The sequence below is a fragment of the Enoplosus armatus genome, chromosome 16 (assembly GCF_043641665.1).
Source record: "Enoplosus armatus isolate fEnoArm2 chromosome 16, fEnoArm2.hap1, whole genome shotgun sequence".
In the NCBI taxonomy this organism is placed as follows: Eukaryota; Metazoa; Chordata; class Actinopteri; order Centrarchiformes; family Enoplosidae; genus Enoplosus; species Enoplosus armatus.
Genome location: NC_092195.1, coordinates 15627463 through 15638620, shown reverse-complemented (window position 1 = coordinate 15638620; position 11158 = coordinate 15627463).

The following is an 11158-nucleotide window of genomic DNA, read 5'->3' as shown; positions in this document are numbered from 1 at the left end:
TGATCCAAGGTACAGATATTAATGTGGAGGACTTGCACCAAATATCTCCGCATAAAGGCTGGCGAGGGAAGCACCTCATAAACAAGTTGTCAGCTTCATGTTTTACTGCGACTGTCTCTAAAAGTTGAAGATGAACTCACTAATTGGTTGAGTGAGAGCTACATATCTACTCCGGACAGGCCAGTCAGCAAACACCACACTCCTAAACTCATTCGGGACCCCGCCCACCTCCTTTAGCCAGCCGGCACTTCGTGATTATACAATCAATCTAAGTGCCGTGCGCTCTTTCCCCTTGTGTATTATCACATGACCATTCATTTTTGATTCCAGGCTTGTGCCGAAATGACCTTATCTCAGTCTAGATAACAACTGTTAATGCCATTATTTTGTTGGAAAAAGCTGTGAATCACCTGCTCCCATCTGTCTAAAGTGGGTTTTACTAGTGTCTCCTATAAATGAAAGTGTTTTGTTTATTGTTGCTTACCTTGAATGGTTGCGCTTCACTGTGCAGAGTTTGACACTAAAAGTTTGTCTCCACATGTATTTGCTGCAGGGGGAAAGTTTCTGTGTGATTACCTTAAAAAAAACAAGAAGCGCGCCTGAAGGCATGACTTTGTGACATCAGTTATTATTACTGTAACCATTAAAGGTGAGAAGAAGTAGGTCTAATGTTTGTTATTGTTGACTAGGAAATTGAACTTTTTTGTAGACAAATAACATTTATTCAAAGCAGAGTATATTTTTTATGTCTTTGAACACATCTGGAGGAGACCCTTAACATGGCACATTGTTGTATTTCATACTTCCAGCTTAAAGAACCACACCAGTGGTTTTCAAATGACATGTTAAGATGATACACCCAACCAAAAAACAATTCAAACAGTCTCACATCTAGGTTTGTTAAACAGTGCTCAACATGCCAGAACACATGTTGAGCAGGTTTTATGTCATTGTAACGTTTACAAAGCTTAGGCTACAGGGAAATCCGCTAAAAGAATGAATGGTTCTCCTTCTTCTGTACAGTTTGATCATCTCTGCAGACGGATACCAGTTGTTAACGTTTGGTTCAAAAATGCACCACAAGGTGGAGACACTGAATCGTCTGCAGCACACTCATCTGGCTCGGCCTCCTTCCATCACATACCTGTGGCACTCGTGATGCTTGGCGTTGTGAGTATTAGATTTAATACATGGTCATCTCTATTGTGCATATGTTGCAGTTCAGTGACTGCCACACCTTTGTTCATCCACATCAGGATGACCTCAGTGGTTTAATGACCAAAAATAGCTTAGAGGTAGGCAGGTATAGGTCACAGAAGCAAAAACACAAGGCAAGACAGGAACACACAAGGGTTGACTGGCAAATGACCAAAGGATCTGGGCTTGTGGAGAGTGGCTGATGAGGGAAGTGAAGACAGGTGAGCAGGAGAATGAGGAAGTCTGATGGAAAAGTCTGAGGGCATCTGGTGGACGGCTCGAGGATGGCAGGTCTGGGGAGTTGGAGGAGGGAAGTAAGTGAGCAGGGGCTGAAAACTGGGACAGAGAGTAATGCAGAGGGCAGGGGGTGAGAGACATAAAATGCAAAAATGTCTCTGTTTTATATCTTTTTGATTTAATTTGATTGTGGCAGACATCGATGAAGACCCCTGTGAAAACCGGTGGTACATTTCCCTCCCAAAACACAGTTTAGGATTTTATAGATTTTTATTTAATAACAATGGCGATGTAGATATAAATACAAAAGGATAGAAGGTGAAAAAAGTCAGTTATACATATTCACTCATTCACAAAGCAACTGGTGACGATACAGCTCATACAAGTTACATCAGTGCGGCATTAAGAACATGAGACAATCGCACACTTAAAGAGACTTCAAATGCAGCTTTTTTTTTTTTAAATCCTTTTGAAAGTCGTGACGTTCGTTTTGAAGAGGTCTAAAAGTGGAGTCAGTTTGACTCTAAAAATAGCTTTCAATGTGTCGGGGCTATTTTGGTCGATGTCGTCTGTGGTCTCGAGAAAGTGGGCCTGTGTTTGGTTTGCCACGTTCGTTGTTGTGTGTGGGTCTGTGTGTGTGAATAGGTGGTGCAGTGGGGTTGCTAGGGGCTGCGGAGTGAGGGGAAAATGGCACGAGAAGGGTTAGTTACACATGGCTGTTCACACTGTTCTTTCAGATCCTGACCCTGCAGCGGGCCACTCACCAGATCATGAGAGCTCTGCTTACACTACAGGACTGCGTGTGCATGTTTGTGTATCTGCAAGTGTGCATGCATAACAGCAAATGCCCTAGTATCTTTTTAAAGATACACAACTATTGTTGCCATGGCAACCACCCACCTCCTCCCACCTTCTCCATCCCAATGACCGCTCTGTGTGTGTGTGTGTGTGTGTGTGTGTGTGTGTGTGTGTGTGTGTGCGTCTGGTAAAAGGCCCCCGAAAGTGGTAAACAACTCCAGGTCAGGCATCTGCACAATGCGCCGACGTCAGACACTCCAGTGACGCCGGTTCACTTTGCCAGGGAGCTGCATGGGGTGTAATGTTTGAGAGACAGACAGCAAGAAAAGAGAGAGCGGGGGGGGGGGGGGGGGGGGTGTGGATGAAAGAGAGAAAGAGAGGGTGAGATCCTCATAAGTCGTCAGGACTGCAAGAGATCTCATATCAGATCAGACGAGGCTGCATCTGCACCTGAGAACAACAACAAGACAGAGCAGAGAGTCTAGAAGGAACCCAATTCGGGGTCACTGACTGAATATCGTTGACCTAACATGATGGAAGTGGTCCTAAACAGACTGCGGGACTTCTCCTGCAAGACCTCCACCTTTGACGATTGTAAACCAGCAGGACAGAGTGCATGCAGGGATCCTCTGAGCAGGGCAGACTGCCTCAGTGACGAGCACACAGCTGGAGAGGAAGGCAGAAAACTGGACATCGAGAGTGCACTGGCCTGGCTGCGAAGGGAACTGGTAAGACCGGCGCTCTGATGTCTCACTCTTCTTTCTATGTTTTACATGAAGACCATATCACTGTGTTTTTCAGTAGCAAGTCCATATACTCTGTACTTAAGGACATGTTTGAGGTGTAGTGAGGTGAGTTAGATATTGTACTTTTACTTCACTGCATTTAACAGCTTTAGTCAAATTGATTTTACATACAAAACGTGGTTAAATTATAGAATATAATGCATTATTATAGATTAAATGCTCTGCATACCCACACACGTGTTTTGTGGCTGATTAGACCGACTCATGTTGGAGTTGAGAAAAGCCTCACTTGGTCTGGTATGACCAGTAGCTTATGGTGGCTAACTTTAGCTAATGTTAGACCTGATGATTTTTCTACTTGTGCTACTGTTATGTTATGTTTTAGCATTTATCATTATCTCGTATTTGTCACATGTAGTCACAGTTCAGCAAAAGTTGTATAGTCTAGCTTTAAGTACATTTTGCTGGAAATACATTTACTTTTATGTACTTTTACTCAAGTAGAATATTGAATACAGGACATTTACTTGGAACACAATGTATTTTTACATTGTGGTGTTGCTATTGTTTTTAGTTCTGTGAATATTTCTTCCACCCCAGATGTGTCTGATATGTTGTCCGACTCCAGAGTTCAGAGCAGACTTTCAGTGTTGAATTGAATCTTTCAGCCAAAAATAATGAAATAAAAATAATATAAAAACATTTTATTGTCCATTATGCTGAAGGCCAAGTCATTTGTCACCCCAATAAAATGACGTCCTGGGTCATTCTGAATGTTTCTGTGTGGGAAGTTATTGCCTTTTTGTTCCTAAGATGCATGTAGGTCATGTTGTTACAATGTCAACCCCTTTTAAACCATCCTCTCCAATGAAAGAGGCTGTGTGAGTGTGTGTGTGTGTGTGTGTGTGTGTATTTGCACCTCTGTGAGCCACTGTGTAAGGCTCATTGTTATGGCCTAATATATCACTCAGCATTTAGCGCATTCACCCAGACAGCTCGTCATGGTAACCGAGTGTCCTGAGCACTCAGAGAAGGAGAAACCACGCTTCTGAGTAGGAGCTGGAGAAAACAGTAAAAACAGAGACCTGCTGGTTGGTTTGATAGGTACTCTAAGCAACAGCAATAAATTACAATACCTGGATTCTACTCATCTTAAAGGACGAGCAGAATTCACTGTATTTCACAGATCTTATTAAAATATTATTGTTTCCAATCAGTTTTCATAACCGGCAGCTTCAGTTTTTGAGAAAATCCCCAGGGCAATCATTGAGACCTTTAAAATCCAGGATAAGAATAATATATAACATAATCATATAAACCTACCAATATAAATGGGGCCACAAACCATGTTTTCTATCAAGTTGTATTAATGATTTTGCATAGCTATATTCATGCGGGGGGGAAAACCTGATAGACAGCATGTTTTGTTTCATTGTTTGATTGCGTGGGAAAAACACCATAAATTTTACTCCATTTATTGAAATTTCTGTCATTCAGAAAGTGTAGTGAAAGTAAGATTCTGTCTATAGTTTTTATTTTTCAAACACACCCAAAAGACACCCCTGAACTCCAAATAAACCAACTATTCCCACTTCGCACTGACCAGTAGTTAACCCGCAAAGGTTTTTTGTCTGTTGTGTGAGAGATCCAACTTCTCTGCCTGGTGTTCACAATGCAATTAAACTGGTTGCTGCAATTCAGCACAGCCACCGTCACCTCTAATCAAATCCCAAGGAGCTGTGTTCATGTTCATTCATACAGACAAAGAAATTCTGTAAGAGCAGGAAAGATGGCTGCTGTTTTGTTATCCACACAAAACCGAAACCTCTTGATTTAGACATTGTGGTCTGGATCATTTGCAATGGAACAGTAAAGCACATTATTTGAAAAGGGCTGGTGTTTGGCATGAGGTGGTGGAGCACTGCATGCTCACATCTACAACTGCCTCAAAGAGAAAAGAAAAAAGTTTCTTCTCTCATTCCTCCAAGTGTTGACAAAGGCGGTAAACCCAGCATCTTTCAGCCGGAGCCCAGTCTCAGCCTGGTGCTGTAATTAACAGAGAAAAGAAATGCAGATGGGCCCAGAAGGTTTTTTTGTTTGGGACATTCCTCAATCCTTAGGACAAACTTGGACTCTGAGGTGTGTGAAGTTCTGAATATCTTATTTTACAATGCCGGCAATTAGACAGCCTCTCATAAAAAAAAAAAAAGACGAAGAAAGAGAAAGGCAGAAAGATGCATTTGCATTTGAAAGAAGGCAACGCTCAAATGAAATGGCTGTGGTTTCACACTGAGCATGAACCCGCTCAGCTTCATCAGGAAGGAGTCTTTTGGTGGAAATTCAGTTTCAGTTTCTTTAGGAGTTCTTTATTGATGATTTATTTCCATTATCATATGATATTTGAGCTTGTATGTCTGTTCCTCCTTGTCCATCAGTCAACATGATAATGTATAAAAATACAAACTAAACAGATGGTTTTTGTGTGTGTGTGTGTGTGTAGATGGAGATGCGATCCCAAGACCAAGCTCTGATCCGGCAGCTGATGGAGCTTCACTCCGGCATCCAGGAGCTCAAGCAGGAGTTGTCTGAGGAGGAGGAAACAGACGAGGAGGAAGCAGCGGAGGAAGAGGAGGGCAGCTACTGGGACTCAGAGAGCGAGCGAGGGAGCGGCAGCGTCTACTCCAGTTCAGGGGAGGTGGGCCTTTCCATTTCCTTCCGAAAGATGCCTCCGCCCCTTCACTCAAGGGTTTTATCGAAGAGGGCGTTCAGCAGAAGAAGCTCTGTGCCTTGAAAATTCAAGCTATCAGAAGAAATTCAACTCTTGAAGTCTCTCCTCAACTTCCTCATATCCTCTATGACAGCCAACAAAGACGAGGTGGAGCAAGATAAATACATTTGCAATTTCCCACCATGAATTCACATCCATGTCTGTATCTTCTTTCCAGAGAGAAGCCAAGAGGATGAGTGGAGTTGAGGAAAGACAAAAGAAAAACATGTAAACAGTGGTGCCATGTAAGCTTATAGTGGCTTAAAAGTTATTTTCATTTCAATGCTCACACAAAATACACTCACTCCAACGGCTTCTGTAGTTTATCTTTTGTTATTCTATTTTCATAACAAAAATTGTAAATTACAATACGACTGCTACGAATTTAAAGGAACTAAGACATTTTTGGAAATAATAATAATTATTATTTGCTAAGTTAGCTACATCCAGCATTCGACTAGCTTTGCTCAGCATAAAGACTGGAAACAGAGGGAACAGCTAAGGTTAAAAAATCTGTTGTTTTTGCACTTCAGTTTTTGTACAGATTAAACAAACAAGACACAATAAATCTTTATGCTAAGCTAAGCCAACCGACTGGCTGTAGCTTCATATTTTACAGACAGACGTGAGAGTGATATCAACTTCTCATCTAACTCTCAGCAAAAAGTAAGTAGGCATCAAACTACTCCTTTAAGTTTAAGTATATAAATTTTGAGACAGAGGATGATATACGTCCTGTATTAAGCGCTGACCTAAAGGCAGTCATCACTGTCTTTGTGTAGTGTTGTGTGCGTGTCAGACAGCGAGAGAAGGTTTTCTTCTCTGTGTAGACAAATAGCGATGTAAAGAGCAGCTCGTGACACAGTTCAGATCGTCTTCATTTTTCAAACACTGTACAAATTGTTTGAGTTTTGAATTTCCTGATTTATGTGAAACTCTGTAAAATGTGTGAACCTGTCAGTTATCACTCCTCACAGAGCTGTGTGTGTGTGCGTGTGTGTGAGTGAGTGTGTGTGTGTGTGTGTGTGTGTGTGTGTGTGTGTGTGTGTGTGTGTGTGTGTGTGTGTGTGTGCTGGAAGCTCACTGACCTTTCATGACTGTAATTGCATACAGAACGGATTCAATGCAGCAGCAGGACAGCTTGGAGTTCACTGCATCTTTATGGTGCACATGCTGTGATGAAGCCTTCTGGTGACAGTGTGACATTGTTCCATGTGTTCTTAAATATCTCTTTGAGAAAGTATTATTAGGATCTCTTTAGTTAGTACAGTGAACCGTATATAAAGAAAACTGGTCAGATTATTGTTGTATAGGAAGTATTTGTGAACTGAATAAGCTAGAACTGGGAGTGAGATGTGGATGTATGGATGCATGAATGTATGAACTTCTTGCAGTATTTCAAACAGGTACTGTACTGCAGTGGTACAGTATGCCAGCACAATAAAGACATGAAATCACTGATGGTGCACATTTTATTTTTGTCAAATCGCAAAACACACATTGAGTCAACATGAAAATTGTGACAAAAGTGATTTTCTAATACATTTTTACATTCATAATGTCCTGTTTCCGGGCCTAGAAAAGAAACAAAACATGTACAAACAGGTTTCAAGTGCAAAATATCTAAAAAAAAACAATGCCAGCATCACACCAAAGCAAGCACATTTTGTCTGTCTTTTTTCTCTACCCGGGTTACTTTACATGCAACTGGTGTCTAATGTTTACCATGACACATTATTTTACAATGAGCCATTATCACAAACAGTCTCTTCTGTTCAGATTTTTCAGTTGCATTAGAGCCATTTCCTTAAATGCCATGGGTACCAGTAAGAACGTTTTTCCATTAAGTCTTCCCCAGAGAAGGGGCTCTCTACCGGGGCCAGTTACTGCTGATCATCCCCCTCCACTTCCACACCTCCGAAGCTCTCCCTCCTCAGTCTTTGGATCTCTGTGTTGAGTCCCAGCAGTGTCTGAGCCAGCTGGAGGTCCTGTGAGCGCATCTCCAGCTGCATGACAACAATGAAAGAACTGAGTCAGCATGTTGGAAGCTATGATGTATGCACTTAGATGCAGAGACACAAAGGCACTGGCCCCTCTCCTCCAATGTTTTCTCTACATCAATGATATGACAACAGATAAATCAGAGATATTTCTGGACAACTGATATAAACTGTTGCAAACTACAGAGAAAAAGCACAAAATGTCAAATCTGTCGGTCACCTTACCAGTTCAGACCTCAGCCAGGTTATCGCTCCATCTATTTGCGCCCTCCGCAGCTCTTCGTTGGCTTGGTAACTCCTGCCGATGCTGACTGGTCTGACAGTGGAGCCAGAGTCTTGAGGGTCTTCTCTGGACTCTCCTGTCGTCCTGAAGGCATGAATCAGTTTGTTTTTAATGTTCTCCAGAACCATCGTGGACAAAGTATCCTCGCTGTGACTGTCTCGGTCCATGCTGGGAGGATGTGAATGTTGTGAGCAGGAGCAAGTGTGCCTCACGTGTTGCCTACCAGCACTTTCTTTGACAGGCTGGTGTACACTTTCTCATAAAAGTTTTGAGGAATCTTCTCTGTTTCTTCTCTTCTTTTCACTCCACTTGATCTCCCCTTTACGGATCCTCTCCGAACTGGTCTTCCTCCGTCCCCTGTGTGAACAGGACTCTGCAGCACAAGTCTGTGTGCTTCTGTTCTGCAGCTGCAGTCATCCCTTTTGCCTGCCTGGTGTTGAACTGGCTTGTTTTGTCATTGTTACTATGGAGAGACTGCCCTCCGCCTGCATGCCCCATCTCCTCCTCCCTCTCCTCCTCCTCCTCCTCCTCCTCCTCCTCCTGCTTTCGGTAACCTTAATAAGAATGGTGGAAGATCTTGGACAAAGACTATTGTTGCCTCCAAAAAGAACTGAAAGGACCCCCCCAACCACCGCCACCCCCCTTTTTCTTCCCCCCTTTCTCCCTTTCTTTTCTCAGTCAATCCCGCCCCCATACAATTCTAGTGTGAGAAATGTGTTGAGAGTGAGCTCTCATTTGGACAAAGTGTAAACCTCTGTGTGTGTGTGTGTGAGTGTGTGTGTGTGTGTGTGTGCCTGCATGTACAGGGCACACAAAATCCATCAAACCCCCAGTGGACTTTTTTCAGTGCTTCTCCCTAAATAAGACCTGCTTGTCAGCTTAGGAGACAGACAGGTTGAGCGAGGAGGGAGACACAGCCTCAGTGTTAGCCGATTCAGAGGCATAAAGGCCAACCTACGGTGAAATATAACCAGGCCCTTTGTGCCCAAGTTAAGTCCATTCCCCATGGGGTTTGTGGGATGGGTTTTTGGCAGCTGTGAACAGTTTTTTCCCCTGACTTCTGTACAGAGATGAGACAGGGGTCTAGTGTGTTTTCCTGCCTGACTTATGGGCCTGGCTGTGAGAAGTGAGAGGGCACATTTGGAGGGGGCATCGCACTCGGCCAGTGCTTTCAAGTGCACTTTTTTTCCTCCCTTAAGTAATTCTTTACTTTGGGGAGATGTTTTGGTCTTTTTCAGGGCTACGTCACAGAAAACAAAGACAAGCGGTGTGTGTGTGTGTGTGTGTGTGTGTGTGTGAGAGAGAGAGAGAGAGACCTTGTGATGTCCACCCTATTAAAAAACTCTCAGCCAAGTTCTGCTCCACACATTGACCATTAAATAAATGGCTTTGATTCGCAATTCTGTCATACAGGAATCTGTAAAGACGGATGGATGAGCGTGTCGGAGACAGAGAGTGCACTTGTCAGAGCTCGTAAGATGTGAGCTATGGCTCCATTTGTGCAGAGGTCTGTGGAGCGTGAGAAGAGGTTGGAGGGATTGGGCCGTCAGTCTTGAAGGTCAAGGAAGCAGGGCGACGTGTGACGACAATGACAGGGACAAACAACCTGCCAAATGTGTAGACTGAGCCTCAGGTGGTGGGACAGAGCAGTGGAATCTTTCCTTATGTGACTAAACGAACCCCGTCTCCCACAAATTAGGTTTGCTTCTACTAAATTGGTTACCCAATTAGGTTGAGATGGCAAACGTAAATTGCTGTCTGGATTATGGTCAGTTTTTGACGGTAAATAGTTTTGAGTGAATGTACCACACAGAGGTCGCAGGGAGTCACTGGAGTCCCGTCTGTGGGTCGGTTATGGCAACAAAAGTACTTAATTTAAGAATAAGGAAAGATCGTGGTGTTAATAAATCGTGATTCATGTCACTGTGGACATTTTTTGTATTAAACCAGGTCATAATCTTAACTAAACACATACCAAAAGATGCAAAACAGAGATCTATCCAGTTGTAGCACACTTTAATGGAATGTGGGAATATATGGGAATTGAGAGGGTGTTTTTGTCAAAGAGAGGGGGAGATTTGGAGAAACTGCTCCTGAAGAGGGAGGCGTTCTGGATTTCTAAATTGGGCATTTTAAGCCTTTAAACCCAAACGGGTTAAATGGGGAAATAGACTTCAAGCCAATTTTGAGTCAGCTGGAGTATATGATCTTAAATAACAGATTATTTAAGTGTTAAGTGATGGAAGTGATTTGGATGTTTTGAAAGATTAGTCTGAATAACAAGATTACAAGTTTTGTATCAACTAAGAGTAATGATATTTTGATGATAGTATTTTTGAAGAAAAGGATGATTGTAGCGTTTTGTACATCTATGGTGATTTATTGGTCACATGACGGATCAAAATGAATGTGTATATTTGTAAATATTTGTACCTTTCACTAAATTCAATGGCATTTAAAATGTTTAAACAGTTAGTATAGTAAATTGACAGATATCAGGAATACTATTTATGGAGTCATTACACAAATGGAAAATAATGCAATAATGGTAAGTCAAACTCTTTAAGTATTGGAGAACCATTATTGTCTCATGTTCATGGGATCATATTATCTGAAAGGTGTGTACCTTTCAGCCAACTTTGCTGCCTCCTGGTGGATCTTTCAGCTGTTTACTGAAATGATCCTGATCATACTTGCAGACTATTTAGAAACATTTTTGATGCAGGACTTTTTACAGTGTAGCATCAGTACTTTTCTTAATGAAAGGATCTGAATACTGCGAAACACAGTATTTGCATAGAACTTGCAAAGAAAGTTGCAGAAAAGAAAGTGTTTCACAGATTTAGGTAAACGAGAGCAAGTAAATACAAAACAGAAACAACTATTAGAAAACATTCATATTTACTCCACTACATTTATTTGACTGCTATAGGTGGTTACTTTGCAGATTCATATATAAGCTCAGCTTTTAAGATATGATCCACTGCTGCAAATTAGACTATGCAAGTGTAATAGTTATAGCCTACAGTTTACTCCACCTCAACCAGCTAGTACTTTGACTTTGTTGTGCACAGTAGGATTTTAATACTGTGGTGTTGCTACCTTTGGCTCAGCATCCCTCCCTCTCTCC